This window comes from Budorcas taxicolor, chromosome 13 (genome assembly GCF_023091745.1).
Source record: "Budorcas taxicolor isolate Tak-1 chromosome 13, Takin1.1, whole genome shotgun sequence".
Lineage (NCBI taxonomy): Eukaryota > Metazoa > Chordata > Mammalia > Artiodactyla > Bovidae > Budorcas > Budorcas taxicolor.
In genome coordinates, this window is record NC_068922.1 from 18,142,613 (window position 1) to 18,157,847 (window position 15,235).

Below are 15,235 nucleotides of genomic sequence, written 5' to 3' on the forward strand. Positions count from 1 at the left end.
AATGTCACTCTCAATAGAGAATTTTTGAGTTCTTTCCCTTTTTTAGGGAGTGGGGGAGGTACAGGATTAAGTTCCAGGGCCCTAACTGGGGATCAGACTGGGGGTTTGTTCAGTTTACTTGTCTGTAAATGGGGTTGTCATGATGATTGCAAGAGCTGAGTTAATGCATTTTAAAGCATTTAAAATGCTTCTCTCACAGTCAGCCTCAGATGCACTTTAACATTAATCTATTATTATTACTTTTGTTCACTTGCCATGAGGTTTAAACCCTCTTTCACTGCAGGTCTTGCAACATTCTGTGGAGGACAGCCCACAGTTAGAAAGCACTTCACATTTCCCTAGAGATTTGTTTTCAAGACCCCATGTTTATTTCTCTAAAACTCTAAAATAGCAGGAACTTTTGCATTTTACTGAGTTAGCCCAGAGGTCTAGATCCACACTGTAGGACAACCTTCTAAGGTTCTGTGTAGCTGGCCCTTCTTGTCAGATGCCCAAGGACCTGCCCCCCACACACAAAGCCAAGCAGAGAATGAAGGTAGCTTTCAGATAGGTCAGGTTAGTGAGATTTATCTGGGAACTTGTTTCAAAGCCCTGGGAACCTGCCTTTTGTAAAGAACTATTTTCTACTTTCCCAGAACACAAAGTCTTGGAACGGTGACTTATCCATAAAGAAAAGAAAAGCAAAAACTCCAGCTTTCAGGTTAGATGGCATCACTGACTCAATGGACATGAATTTGAGCAAACTCCCGGAGACAGTAAAGGACAGGGAAGCCTGCTGTGCTGCAGTCCATGGGGTCGCAAAGAGTCAGACATGCCTTAGAGACTGAACAGCAACACGTATTTGTTGAGAAATTTTTATGTTGTTTGCCAGGGGTTGGATATCCAAAGATGAACAAGTTCCTTAACTTTGAGGAGCTTAAAGTTAGTGATGGAAGCATGCTCAGTGGCTCAATCGTGTCCAACTCTTGGGACTGTAGCCCACCAGGCTCCTCTGTCCATGGAATTTTCCAGGTAAGAACACTCAAATGGGTTGCCATTTCCTACTCCCGGGGGTCTTCCTGACTCAGAGATCAAATCTTAGTCTCCTGCATTGCAGACAGATTCTTCACCACTCTGCCACCTGGGAAACTCCAGGTATGCATGTAAGAACAAGGTGATACGAGTGGGTGATATTACTTGGAGCAGAAGTAGGAATTTGTCGAGATGAAAATGGGAGAAAAGGCCATTCTAGAGAGATGCTGTATAGTGTGTACAAAAGGTTAACCGTCAGCCAAGACTGCGGATTACTGATCAGACGAGTGAGAAGTCTGGGGTGACCAGGGCACAGTACCCTTCTCTCTCTGCTGAGCAGGTACCCCCACCAGCCACACTACTCAGGGCTCAGCAAAAGATGAGAGCAGCGATCACCCATAACCCTGATGCTCAGACCAGAAGCAGGGTACTAATTCATTTCCAAGAGGGACCACCAAGCTTATGAGGTCCCAGAAACTTGTGAAATGACTCACCTGAGTGGAGGTCATGGTATAACCCCTGACAGCTGGAGGGGAGGGTGAGCTTGAGGGGACTGGTTTGCAGAAGCCAGCCCAGGGCAGCACAGGCACTCCGGCGGCTGAGGTGCAAGCTCAGGACTCATGAAGCGCCTTGGATGACTTTTCTGAGGTGTGGCATTCTGCCTTTCCCTGCAGGTGAGGGTGAGCTGGTAGACTGTCTGCACACTTTTGCAGTGTGGAGAACATTCCAGAAGGAAAGGAGCCAAGACAGGAGTTGATGTTTAGTTAGGAGGCTGGAGTGGTGCTTTTGGGGACCCCTAAGGTCTGAAGGAGGATGGTGCTGGTGGTGAGAGGAGGGGTCAGTAGAACCAGGAGCTGTTTCTGGACTGGAAATGGCAGGATGTTGCGATGCTGGATGAAGCAGGGAAGGAGGATGATGCTCAGGTCGGAGCTGTCCTGTGGTTGCAGGGGTCTGCGTGTGGAGCAGTGTGCGCTCTCTCAGCAGAGCTGAGCTGGCCCTTCACTGGGTTTGTGCCATGGGCACTTACAGCAGCCCCTGGAGGGGAGGATCCCCAGGTGAGAGGGGGACCGGGATGCAGAAGGGTGGGGTGGCCGCCCACATTTACACAGAGGCCAAGCCGCATCTGGCACCCACGTCTGCCCATCTCCTCCCTTCATCACTGTGTATTGTTTGCTGCCTTTCCAGAAGTAGGAGGTGTAACCTCAGTCTGAAAGTCTGAAGTGTTCCAGCATTTTGGAGAACAGAGTGGGCCGATCCCCCATCTGGGGGACAGAAATGGGCCAGGAAAGGAGGGCTGGTACAGGAGCACTGAATCAAGCAGGTAGTAAAAATGAAAGGTCTATTTCCAGGAGGGCTGCTTAGGAGGCCATGCAGCAGGGGTTGGGGGGCAGAACGCACTGGCCACCTTGGGAAGACTGGAGGCCCGAGGCTTGGGGAGGATATATGGGTTCTGCAGCCCTTGTCAGGGTGTTTGGCGATGCAGGATTCATCGGGGATGGCTTCAGGGACCAGGCAGAGGAAAATGAGGTCTCTTTTGTAGCAGCCAAGAGGGTTCAGTTCTCAAACAGACCAATGACACTCCTAGGGCTTCTGTGAACCACTGGGACTTCTGTCCACCGCTGGTTCTTAAATTCTGCCAGTGGACAAGGTCATGGACATATACTTTGTTACTGTGACCCTATTTCCCCCTCAGGCAAGTACAGGCAGCTCAGTCCATGCAATAAATAATAACAATGACAGCAACACCTGTGCAACATTTGCCGGCCCCAGGCGTGGCACTGAGTGTTTACATGCATAGTCTTACTTAACCCCAAAATAATGCACAGAAGTTAGTGTCATTGCTTCCCATCCTACACGTGACGGAATGGGACAAGATCTATTCCTGTGTCTGTCCCAAGTTAAAAGGTTAGGAACCAAGGATCCTACAAGCTTACTGTGATCATCACCCTCTTCTTACTCAATTAAAAAGCCCAGTCTCAGGACTTCCCTGGCAGTCCAGTGGTTAGGACTCTGAGCTCCCAGTGCAGAGGGTGTGGGTTTGATCCCTGGTCGGGGACCTAAGAGCCCACATGCCTTGGGGCCAAAAAACCCCCTAAAACAATAAAAATAAAACAAAGCAATATTTTAATGAATTCAATACAGACTTTTAAAAATGGTCCACATCAAAAGTCCTAAAATAATAAAAATAAAAACCCAAAAAAGTCCAGTCTGTATGCATCTTACACAAATCCTCAAGCCCAAGTGTTCTCTTTTTCTTCTTCAAGTTTGTTTTCTCAGCTGACTAGATTGTGGGCGAAGTGACATCACCATCTGATCAGCATCTAAAAACATTTCGGCTAAGTTAAAAAAAATAGAGATCTCAAACGTGCTCCCTTAATTACATTTGACCATTTGAGCAGCTGCGTGGAAACCCCGGGTAGCCGGCCTGTTCTGCAATTTGTTTTGAAAACAAGCTTTTCAGTCTCTCGGCTGCGAGGATTCTGTGTAAAGGGTGTACGCTGTGAATCACAGTTTCAAAGGAAGACGACAAACACTGATCTCAGCCAAGTAATTTGTAAAGCTGGATTGCTGACAGAAATTCAGGAAGCAGCAGAAAACAACCAACACAAAGACACAGTCAAGAGGCTGGATGCGACCTGAAGCCATCACGGGAAGAAGCTCCGCGGTGAAGGAAAGACAAGGAGCAGAGACCCCGAGGGGTTGAGAACACGTGTTCCGAATGCAGGATGCCCTGCATTTGGGACCTGCGCTGCCTTCAGCTGTTCCTAACGTGTGTTTAGTTCCCCGAGGGAACAGGGAACGGAATGTTTCTTCAGTTAGATTTGCAGCTTTCATTATCTTCATGAACTCAATCAGTCCAAATCTCTTTAATGATTACTTCATGGGTTTTGTGGTCTTTTTCTCTAATAATAACAATAACAAAATAAAAATAAGTAACACTTAAACTGAGCTTTCTACCTTCAACAAGTATCAGAGAGACTTTCCTGGTGGTCCAGTGGTTAGGACTCTGAACTTCCAATGCAGGGGACTCGGGTTCAATCCCTGGTCAGGGAACCAAGATCCCACATGCCATGTGACATGGACAAAAAATAAAAAAATGAAAGGTCATTTGGATTCAGCCAAAAAATAAACAAAAACAAGAAAATCACAAGTGCCAGAGTCCACTGGGGACTGAATGGATGGATAAACAAACACCTGTTGCTTATCGGCAGGTAGTACTCTCAGGACTTCACTGGTTCATTTAAACTGCATCACTGTTCTATTCAGAAGATATTTGTGATTCTTTCTGTCTTACAGATGAGATAACTGAGTTCCAGAGAGGTGACTTAAGATTATCCAAGGTTACATGGCTACAGGGGCAGAGGCAGAATCGGACGCAGGCAATCCCACCCCAGAGTCCCCTTCTCCAGACTATTGGTCTTCAAGCTTCATTCACTCACTTTTAAACCTCTCCAATTGACTAGACTTCTGAGATAATACAAATGTGAAGTCTGAGTCATATTGAATGTGTAGAAAAATGCACCACGAAATTGTCAGATCCCAAAGCCCATTGCTCCCCTACAGACTAAACTAGAAGAATCTCTTCCATGAGAAAGCAGTTCATCTCCTACTTTTATTTTTCAAACAAATATCAGGAAACTTGGTTGAATATTTATGTCTCACATTATGAGAGACTCTTGATCAGTTTTCTCTTTTTGTAATTGTAGAAAATTCTTTGTAAATGTAGACACTTTGGAAAAATACAAACCTTTTTCTTACCAGATAATTTTCATAAGACTAGTTTTGTCAAGTTTCCTTGCTAAAAACGTTAGATTTTTATCTTTGATTTATTTTATACTCCTGTGATTGGATCTGAGGATATTTAAGTGGATGTAGACCTCAAAGTTTCTAATCCAGATCTCTATAGTTTTAGTTTTTATTGGGAAAACCATGTTCCTTTTCTGCATTTCCCCAATTAATTTAACAGATCATGCCCTCCTCCAAAGACCATTTCCAAATATCTGCTGAGATCTCTTCTCCTCCACATCCTCAGGATCCTCCCAAGGGCCACCTCACCACTTCCCAAAAGCATATATTCACTGACCTAAGATTCATCTCCTGCCCTCACTTTTCAGCTTTTCTTAGGGAGCTTTCTGATCATTGAAAAGAAATACATTCAAAGATGTATTACCTCAATAGAGTTTATATGATAACACCATAATATACAATATTTATATTGAAGTGATACAGTTAAGTTTTAAAAGGATACCATGGTAATGAGGTGACAAAAATATTGTTCCTTTATTTTCAAAAATTCCTTGGAAAATGAGTCTACATGGTTACACTTGAAGCATGTTGTACTTTGCAATCACATAATAAAGCCCTGACTACATCGACATCACTCTGAAAAGCTGGTGATGATAAAAGCCAAGGATATGGTTCCATTATATAGGTTAAAGCAAGTTTCATTTACCTGTCTGTGTATCTTGCTTGCTTTTAGTTAATTTAAGGTGTTTTTTTCCTTTGTTAGCCTTCAGATAGAGACACCATCTGCCACCATATAGACTCTAAAGAATCTGGATAGGGAAATATTCTCATTCTTCCCTTTTTCCTAATCCTTTAATCCAACAAATCTCAGAACTTTCTGATTATAACTACAAAGTATTTTTTGTTTTTGTCCGCCACATGAGTAGAAAGGAAGAAACAAACCTCTTATTATTTATTGATGATATGCTTGTCTACATAGAAAATCCAAAAGAATATAAAGAAAAATTATGAAAACCAATAAGCGTTTGGCTAGGCTGTTGAATACAAAATCAACACACTAATGCCAATTGCCTTTTTGTATACCACTGAAAGTAAAAAGTATAATTTTGCAAAAAAAAAAAAAGAAAAAAAAAACCCAGCAGCAAAAGTATGAAGGAGCAAGGCAGAAATCTTGCAAAATGAGTACGCTCTTTAGGAAAACATTTTAGAACTTTGTGGACTGACAGTAAAGAAGGGCAAAGTAAGTGCAAAGATGTATTATATTCATAGATGGAAAGAGTCAATATCAAGTGTTCCTATAATGGTCATTTTAAATCAAGGTCCCAAAGGTTCTGCCCCATCCCTCCCTAGTGGAAACTTGACAAAGTGATTCAAAAATGAATGAAGAAGAGCAAAGCGTGAAGACTGAAAAAGCGTCACTCCTGAAAATGTGTCTTGACTAGTTACATAAGACCCATCATACGGCAGCAATGACTGTTGGTATTGGCACAAAGCTAGACAGACAAATGGACTGCTGCTGCTGCTGCTAAGTTGCTTCAGTCGTGTCTGACTCTGTGCGACCCCGTGGACGGCAGCCCACCAGGCTCCGCCATCCCTGGAATTCTCCAGGCAAGAACACTGGAATGGGTTGCCATTTCCTTCTCCAGACAAATGGACAGACTAATGCAAATATGGAAGCTCTATTTATGACTGGAGAGGCATCAAAGATTTGTGAAAAAAAGAGTGGACAATTCAGCAAATGCTATTGATCCAAACAAGTGGCTATCCATATAGAAAAACATGAAGTTGGATTGCTTCCTCTCACATTAAAAATCCATTCTATGTGAATTTAAACACAAAATCCAAAGGCAAAACTATGAAAAAATTTAAAAGACAATTAGGAGAATATATAAGCTTGAAGTAGGTACAGATTTTTAAAATAAGATACAAAAAACAAACTGTGAAAGAAAATAAAGATAAGTTGAACTATGTTAAAAATGAAAATGTTTGCTCATTATAAGACAACTTATGAGAGTTAAAAAGAAAGTAACAACCTGGGGTAGGACATTTGCATTATATACCACTAACAAAGGATCAATATACAAATTAATAAAACAAATAGGTGCAAAAATAAGACAGACCACCCAATAGGGAAACAGAGAGAGGCATGAAAATGTACCTCATAGAAAAGGCAACACAGATGGTCCATAAATACATGAAAAGGCACACAATCTCATATAGCAATCAAGGTAAGGAAAATTGCTGCTGCTGCTAAGTTGCTTCAGTTGTGTCCGACTCTGTGCGACCCCATGGACTGCAGCCCACCAGGCTTCTCTGTCCCTGGGATTCTCCAGGCAAGAACACTGGAGTGGGTTGCCATTGCCTTCTCTGCAGGAAAATTAAAGGCACCAATTAGATACGATTTCACACTCACCCCCAAGTTAAATAGTCTAACAATCCTACATACTGGAGAAGATGTAGAGACATGGAAATTTCCACTTGGGAAACAAATTTGGCAGTGACTAGTGAAGCCAACGTGTGCAGGACTTACAACCAGGAAGCCCAACTCCTGAGAAATATATTCTAGATAGTGCTCACAAAGAATCTAGACCAAACTGGGCAAATTCAGGGTAGCTGTGCCTGTGGAGGGGAAGGCAGGGGAGGGAGAACTCCAGGTGATTTTCAGGTTTAGGGCTGGAGCAGATGGCAGTGCCACTTACTGAGATTTGGAAGCCTAGAAGAGTAGGGTGGGTATCCAGGGTTCTTTTTAGATTGAAGATGCCTTTTTTGTATCCAGGATGTAGTATCTTGTAAGTACATGGAAAAAGGAGTCTAGGAATCAGAGGAGAGCTGGGGGCTGGATTCCTATGCCCATCCTTCTATCCTTCCATCTGTTTTTCTCTCCATCAGAATGAAGATCATGAATGCTATTTAAGCCCATGGGCTGGATGGGATATCTAGGCAGCCAAGAGAAATGGAGCAGATATTGGGACTGAATCCTTGCTGTGCTCCACCATTTAATGATTCTTCAGACTTGAAATATCCAGCCAAGGTCATGGAAAAGGAGTGGCCAGAATGGCAGGAAAAAGATCAAAGTGTGTGTGTGATATCCTGGAAGCTCCTGAAAGAAGTGCTTCCAGAGGACAGGACAGTGCCAAGTACAAGGGTCAAGTAAAAAAGACTGTTGGATGCGGAAACAAGGAAGGTGTGTGTGACCTTGAGGGATCTCAGTGGAATTGTGGAGACGGGAACATGATTCAAGCAGATTCAAGAGAAAATGCGGGGGGTGGGGGGTGCAGGCAGGGCGGCCTCTGCGAGGGTCTTCAGGGGACCCAAAGGGGCTGCCGGGGTTGGGCATCCCAGCAGATACGTCTCAGCAGCTGATTTCTTTCGCTCTGTGTTGCAGCCTCGCAAAACTGAGGAAATCAAGGACTTCCTGCTCACAGCCTGCCACAAGGACACCAAGTCCGTCAAGATCAAGAAAAATAAGGATAATGTGAAGTTTAAAGTTCAATGCAGCAGATACCCTTACACCTTGGTCATCACAGACAAAGAGAAGGCCGAGAAACTGAAGCAGTCCCTGCCCCCCGGTTTGGCCGTGAAGGAGCTGAAATGAATCACGTACGCTGCTTTGAACTGTATTAAAATTTTTAAAATTCTCACAAAAAAAAAAAAGAAAATAGGAATGAGAGTGTGGGTGGCTGAACCAAGTCAGTCCTTTACAAAGGCATGCTTTGAAGAGCAGCAGAGAAATGGAAGTCCTTTCTGGGAGATGTGGGTACAAAGGAAGGTGTTGGGGTTTTTGTTTTTTGTTCAAGATATGAGTTTCTGGAACTTGTTTGTATGCTAATGGGAATGATTTAACAATGTAGGGAAATTCTGATTAAAAATTTGGGGACCAACGTTCTCAAGGCAAGAGGATTACATAAGGAACATAGAATTCAGATTATTGTCAACATGCGTGTTACTAAAAATGTATTTTGAAAAAATCATTCTCCCTAACTCTATAAAATAGACTATAAAATAAATATTAATAATAACAATAATGACAATGTGAGGTAAGAACCATGTTTATCAAGTACCTTCTGTAAGTCAGAGACTCTGCTGCTTTAGTCACTGTATTACTCTGACAACACACAGATGAAAAATTTATTAAGATTTTTTTCTTGATGTGGACCATTTTTTAAAAGTCTTTATTGAATTTGTTATGATATTGCTTCTGGGTTTTTTTTTTGCTTCTGTTTTATGTTTTGGTCGTGAGGCATGTGGGATCTTAGCTCTCCAATCAGGGGTCAAACCCACACCCCCTACATTGGAAGGTGAAGTCTTAACCACTGGGCCACCAGGGAAGTCCCCAAATTTATTTATTTATTTTTTGAAATGTTTACAAATGAAGAAGTTGAGACTCAGAGCATTTCATGGGCTGGCAGTGAATAAGTGGCAGATAGGTGATGAATAGATGGCTGGTCTAGGATCCAAATCCAGACTCTTAGCTAATGCCCAGGCGCTCTGACTGCCCAGTGATGTTCAGCTCTGGGTCTGGCAAGCCCCACCACCTCCCTCCACCCTGTGCTTCTGCAAACCCCATAGGCCCTGGGCTGTTGCTCCCATAGAGCAAGATGTATCACAATTGGGACCCTGTCTCACTGTTCTGTTTAGAACATTTTTTTCTGTTTGAAATGGTTACGTTATCTCTCCCATGACTGAAATGGTTACCACTGTTAATGCAAGAGCTATTTTCACATACCAGCTATTGCCTGAAAACAAAAAGTCCCATGAGAATAAATACAACCTGTCAGGACAAGTTCTAGCAAGTTGTGTTTAAGGTTATTTGTACTTTCCAAAGGTTCCTTATTTCCAGTTCATAGATAAATGTGCATCTTTGTATGGCAATCTTCTGGAGATCAGGACTTGTGTTTTTCACTGTTTTTATATTTCCTTTATCATTCTCTAAGAGCTTGGTATTCTGATGAGCTGTTCAATAGTGGAGCTGCTGTCTGGTTGATGGCAAGTGTGTGTGGAAATCTCAGACTTACTGAGTTTCCTCCTATCTAGGTCATGAAGAACTCCAGGGAATGAGAACCTTATTGGATTGGATCCTTGATTGAACAAGTTTTCAACATCAACCTGGGGAATGATCGATCGATTGCTAAACTTTCAAAAAAAATTTTTTTGGTGCATGTATGCCATAGAAGAAGCCCTCATCATCTTAGCATAAAAAATTAATACAATGGAATCCACTTCCAATGAGGAACAAAATTTTCATATTAGTTAAATTAAAAAAAAATTATTGGGGTTAGTAGATTAATAGTGTTGTATTAGTTTCAGGTGTACAGCAAAATTAATGTGTTATATCTACTCTTATTTATATTCTTTTCACACATAAGCCTCATTTAATAAAAAATTTTAGATTTGTTTTGATTGGGATTTATCTAGAAAAATGAAACTAGATAGCAAAAAAACTAAATTTTAAAAAATGTGTATTAAGAAGGTTTAGATTAGGTCACATTATAATATGAACTATGTCCTTTTTAAAAATGTTATTTCTCTATTTTTGTCTGTGTTGGGTTTTCACGGCTGCTTGCGCTTTCTCCAGTTTTGGTGAGCCAGGGCTACTCTTCAGTTGCAGTGTCTGGGCTTCTCATTGCAGTGGCATCTCTTGTTGCTGGGTTTGAGCATGCAAGAGCTTCAGTAGTTGCAGCTCCCAGGCTCTGCAGCACAGGCTCAATAGTCGTGGTGCACGGGCTTAGTTGCTCCGGGGCATGTGGGATCTTCCTGGATCAGGGATCGAACCTGTGTTGCTCCTGCATTGGCAGGCAGATTCTTTACCACTGAGCCACCAGGGAAGCCCTGAACTAAGTCTCAGAATAAACTCTAAGGAAATTATTTAATCTGAGGAGAGAGAGAACTTTTCTGACACAATTGTATAATCCTCTGCTGATTTTACACTGTGACCATGAAAAGAACTGTTTCTACAAAAATGTGCCCTAGTTTCATCAGTTTTCCCAAAGGCCTTTCTTAATCCTTTGATATTCAGATCATTCTTTTCTGAAGCTCCATCTTCATTACCCTTGTGGGACCTTCTTCCGTCTTCAACAGTTCAACCCAGGTGGACCTTCCCTGGTCCACAGCACGGCTTGTGATGAGGATGTTTGTCCATATTGTTTCCATGAAAACCCAGCTATTCTATGAGATTACAGTTTTGCTCTGTGCACATCTAAACCAGATGTTTATAACCTCAGACCATCAGATTCCTAATGACTTATGACCTTGGTGACCTAGACGGCAATGGAGACGTGGGCATGGAGCAGAAAGGGACATCATCATGGTTGTGCATGAGCTCCATTAGTGGCCCATTTTGGTTGTTGTTTCTCTAAGTTATGTGAGTTTGGAGTTAAGAGAAAAATATTTGCCTGTCCCAACTTGAAGTGGTGGGATGGAGGGAGAGGAGGGAAGAAAGAAAAAATGAGGCTTCCCAGGTGGCACAAGTGGTAAAGAATTCACTTGCCAATGCAGGAGATGTAAGAAATGCAGGTTCAGTCCCTGGGTTGGGAAAATCCCCTGGAGAAGGAAAAAATGCAGTCCACTCCAGTATTCTTGCTTGGGAAATCCCATGGGCAGAGGAGCCTGGCGGGCTACAATCCATGGGGTCACAAAGAGCCACACATGACTGATCACTCACACATACAGAAGAGAATTCCCTTTTAACTGCCTTTCTCACTTCATCCCATTCAGCTCTCTCAGTGTTCCATATTTCTCTGGAATAACATCCTTCCTCCTGTTTCAGCCCCAAGTCTATTAGCCACAGTTACTAATGTTTCCTACCACCCACTCTTTTCCCCAACCCCAAGCACTGGGGGAGAGAGCCTAGAAGGGCCTAGATGATAAAAGTGCTCCTCCAAGAGACATTGGGCCCCTTAAACAATGAGGACATGGATTTAGGTCCTGAGAAAAGGTAGGAGGATTGCACCTTTAGTCCCCATCCCATAATTTAAATTCTCAGCACACCCCGGGGACCAAGGCGTAGCTCCCTGCAGCAGCTGCTCTAATTACAGCCCTTCGGGGAATGCCGTGATGCTCCCTCCAACCTCCCTCTCTACCACCCCACCCACTGAATCACTGCTGCCCAGCCCAGGCCCAGAGCCACCACTTCCAATGCTCTCCCAAGGTCTAAACCAATGTTAGATGACCATCCTTTCAAGAAGCACTGTCTTAAACCACTGTCTTATGTCTGTAGGTTATATGCTATCCAGAGTACAATAATCTCCGTTAATGAGATGAATCTACTTGTACTGACGTGAAAAGCTGCCCAAGATATATTAAGTGAACAAAAATGTGCAAAACTGTATCTGTAACAGAACATTTTGCTAAATTATTGGTATTGACGTATATATTAGTTCGTGGAACTGGACATTAAAATGGAAGATTCAATGACATCAACACTGTAGGTAGGATAGATGTCAGATACCATGCAGAGAATGACACAGGTCACCCTGGAGGAATCTTCAAAGTAAATACAGAAAACTAGTTCTGGGACCGTTGAATCCTGGCACCCATTTTGAGAATATAAGCAAGTGGAGATGGAGGGCTTTGGGAGAAAGTGAATTTGAAGAGTTCTGCTACCGAGGCCAGGAATGGGGAAGTGCTGGAGCCCCTTGAGGATGGGCTCCTCCAGACCCTTGCAGAGCTGGGTTTGTGTCCCTCAGAGTTGGGGGACCTCATGGATTGGTGCCTGATTCATGCCCGACAAAGCAAAAGCGGCTTGTGGCAGGGCAAAGAGCAGAGGGCTGTTTCTGCAAAGTGACCATGCTCCCATGGATCTGTGTGTATGGAGATGTAATGCATGGCTGTTTCTTGCAGATCCTGGTAAGAGAGCCAGTCTGCTATCACTTAAAGTCCACTAAAGTCCAAAAGGAGGGGTGGGAAAGGCCAGGGCCTCCCTCAGAGAGTCTGAGCCAGGAGTGGATCCTGAGACCTGAATTGGGCAGGATCCCGTCGAAGCAGAGGCATCCTCTAGGCCTGAGGGCCTAGCAGGGGACCCACAAGGTGACCCTGAAACACCCCGGGAAGGAGGTGTTGACTGGAAGCATTTTTTCCGCCCAGTGTAGTAGCCAGCAGCTGAGGGGGGAGGTCCGCATCTCTCATCACCTGTGCTCCCCACCCTCGACTTGGCCAAGCCAGCGAGTGGGAATGAAAGAAAGAAAGTGAAATCGCTCAGTTGTGTCCGACTCTTTGCAACCCCATGGGCTGTAACCTACCAGGCTTTTCCATCCATGTAATTTTCCAGGCAAGAGTTCTGGAATGGGTTACCATTTCCTTCTCCAGGGGATCTTCCCGAACCAGGGATTGACCCCAGGTCTCCCACACTGCAGGCAGACATTTTACCATCTGAGACACCATGAGGAGAAAAAAAAAAAAGAGAGAGAGAGAACCAGATGCACCATTTGCAGGAAAGGAAGTATCTTCTTTGAACGAAGGCTGAATTGATGAACCAAAGCTTGGACTGGATATCTAGTTTCTGATTTGCTACTGTGTTTTGAGATTGCATGACAGTCTAGTTCCTACAGACTGAGCAAGAAAATTGAGGAGACTGCCCAGTGATTAGCCAGTGGCAGGGGAAAATTTCCCTGCTGGATCAATTTTAAGGGGCCTTGGAAACAAAAATACAGCAGTGTTATTCTCACACCTCTTCGTTGTGCTTCATGGAAAGACTGGGTTCATAAACAAGGTAAGAGGTCCCAGAAGAGAACCACCAGCTCCGGTTATCTCCAGTGGGGTGGGGACAGGAACTTGTTCTCTTTTTCTCTTATCTGTTTCCCCCGTGTTTGAATTATGGAAGCAGAGCACGGGGACTTTTGTAATCAGAAAAGCCGTGATGACAAACATGCCCATCTAAAATACTAGGGCGAAAAGTCATCTCTGTGAGTGAAAAAAAAATATGGTGAGAAAGAGAGCAAGTTGAAAAACAAAATAGCAATCATTGTAGCTAACATTTGTAGAGGCCATTCCATTTTCCAAAAGATTTTCATCTTAATGATCTCATTTGATTGTTTCAGCAACCCTGGAGATATGCATTTGAATTATTCACATTGTGCAGGTGTAGAAACAGAAACAGTCATAATTGTTGGTTCCTTTGCTTGGCCAACAACACTGCTAGTAATGAGAAGGCTCAAATTTAAGTCTCTGCCGTGAGTCCCATATTCCTCCTATTGCATAACATCAAGGGCTGCCCTGAAAGAATATTTAGTTGTCAGGGAGCATTCGCCCAGCCCACTCCCTGTGGAGGGTACGTGGTCCCCTGGTGCACAGGACACAATAAAGCCGTGTTGGCATGGCCTGCATTGACAGTATTTTCCTGAATTATATCCCACTTTCCTCTTTAAAGAGGATCTCTATGTGTTCCCTCCCACCTTCAAACTTATATTCTTGCTGGATGCCTTGACTCCATCATTTTTCTAGCATCACAGTCTCAAACCTCAGTTTTCTTTGATTTCTCCACCTCATTTTATTCCAAAGTTGGTCATTTTTAAATCTTTTAGCTTCTCTTCTAGAAGAACTTAGATCTGTTCATAATCCATTTCCATGGATTGGACATCCCCCCTTGGTTCAGACGTTTAACTTCCTATTTGGCTCACTGCCAATTGTCCATTTTTAAATTTGCCCTTTTCTGGAAGCTTTTGTCTGACTACTGAGGCTTCAGCCTCTGTGCTTCCATTTATACACTCTGTGTATACATCGCTCTCTGGCTGTCTCCATCCCAAGAAGAAGGCTGTCCTTGAGGACATGATTGCGTCTTACCTTTTATCACTATTTAGCACAGTGCTTGGCAAAATACTAATTTCCCAATGAAAGCTGAAAGAGTGAATGAGTAAATTTTTTACAAAGGGACATCTTTGAAGCACATGAACTCTGGGTGTCACAAGCGGGAAGAAGAGTGCTGGGTGTCAGAGGGAGAGAGACAGCAAGCTGTATCACCGTATGTGGGATATTTCCAGTCCAGGGACTGAACCCATGTCTCCTGCATTGGCAGGCAGCCTCTTAACCACTGGACTACCAGGGAAGTCCTAAAAGAGAGACTTTGGTATAAAAGGCCCCTAACACACATTTTCACCGTTTACTTTCAGCCACTCACTTCCAAGAGTTCCAATTCCACAAGGCCTGTCTGCTCATCACTGCTTCGCCCAAAGCCTGGATCATCCTGCTTCTTGCTCAGTGGGACTCCCTTCCTGAAGTTCCTGGGAGCCACCCTCAGGATGCTGGCAGGAATGTCTCCATGCTATCTCTGAGCTGAGCAGAGACCCAGGGCCACAAAGGGCAGCTTGCCTCGGAGAACTTCCTCATCCGGAACAAGCTGGTAGCCTCTGCTGAGATGCTGAGCAGATGACATTCCAAAGCACAGAGAGAGTGAGCTTTTGAAACTGAACTCCTAGCTTAGCAGCATAGTAAGAGGAGGGAGGGTGACTCAGCCATCTCATGTCAGGGGCAGAGGAGCAGCCGG

At 43.7% G+C, this 15,235-nt stretch overlaps 1 non-coding gene across 1 annotated transcript; it reads left to right on the plus strand.

Moving 5' to 3' along the window:
* The first annotated feature begins 3,992 nt into the window (after nucleotides 1-3,992).
* On the plus strand, nucleotides 3,993-4,065 carry TRNAG-UCC (transfer RNA glycine (anticodon UCC)). The gene has a single exon. It is a non-coding gene; the product is annotated as a tRNA-Gly (tRNA).
* Nucleotides 4,066-15,235: the final 11,170 nt, after the last annotated feature.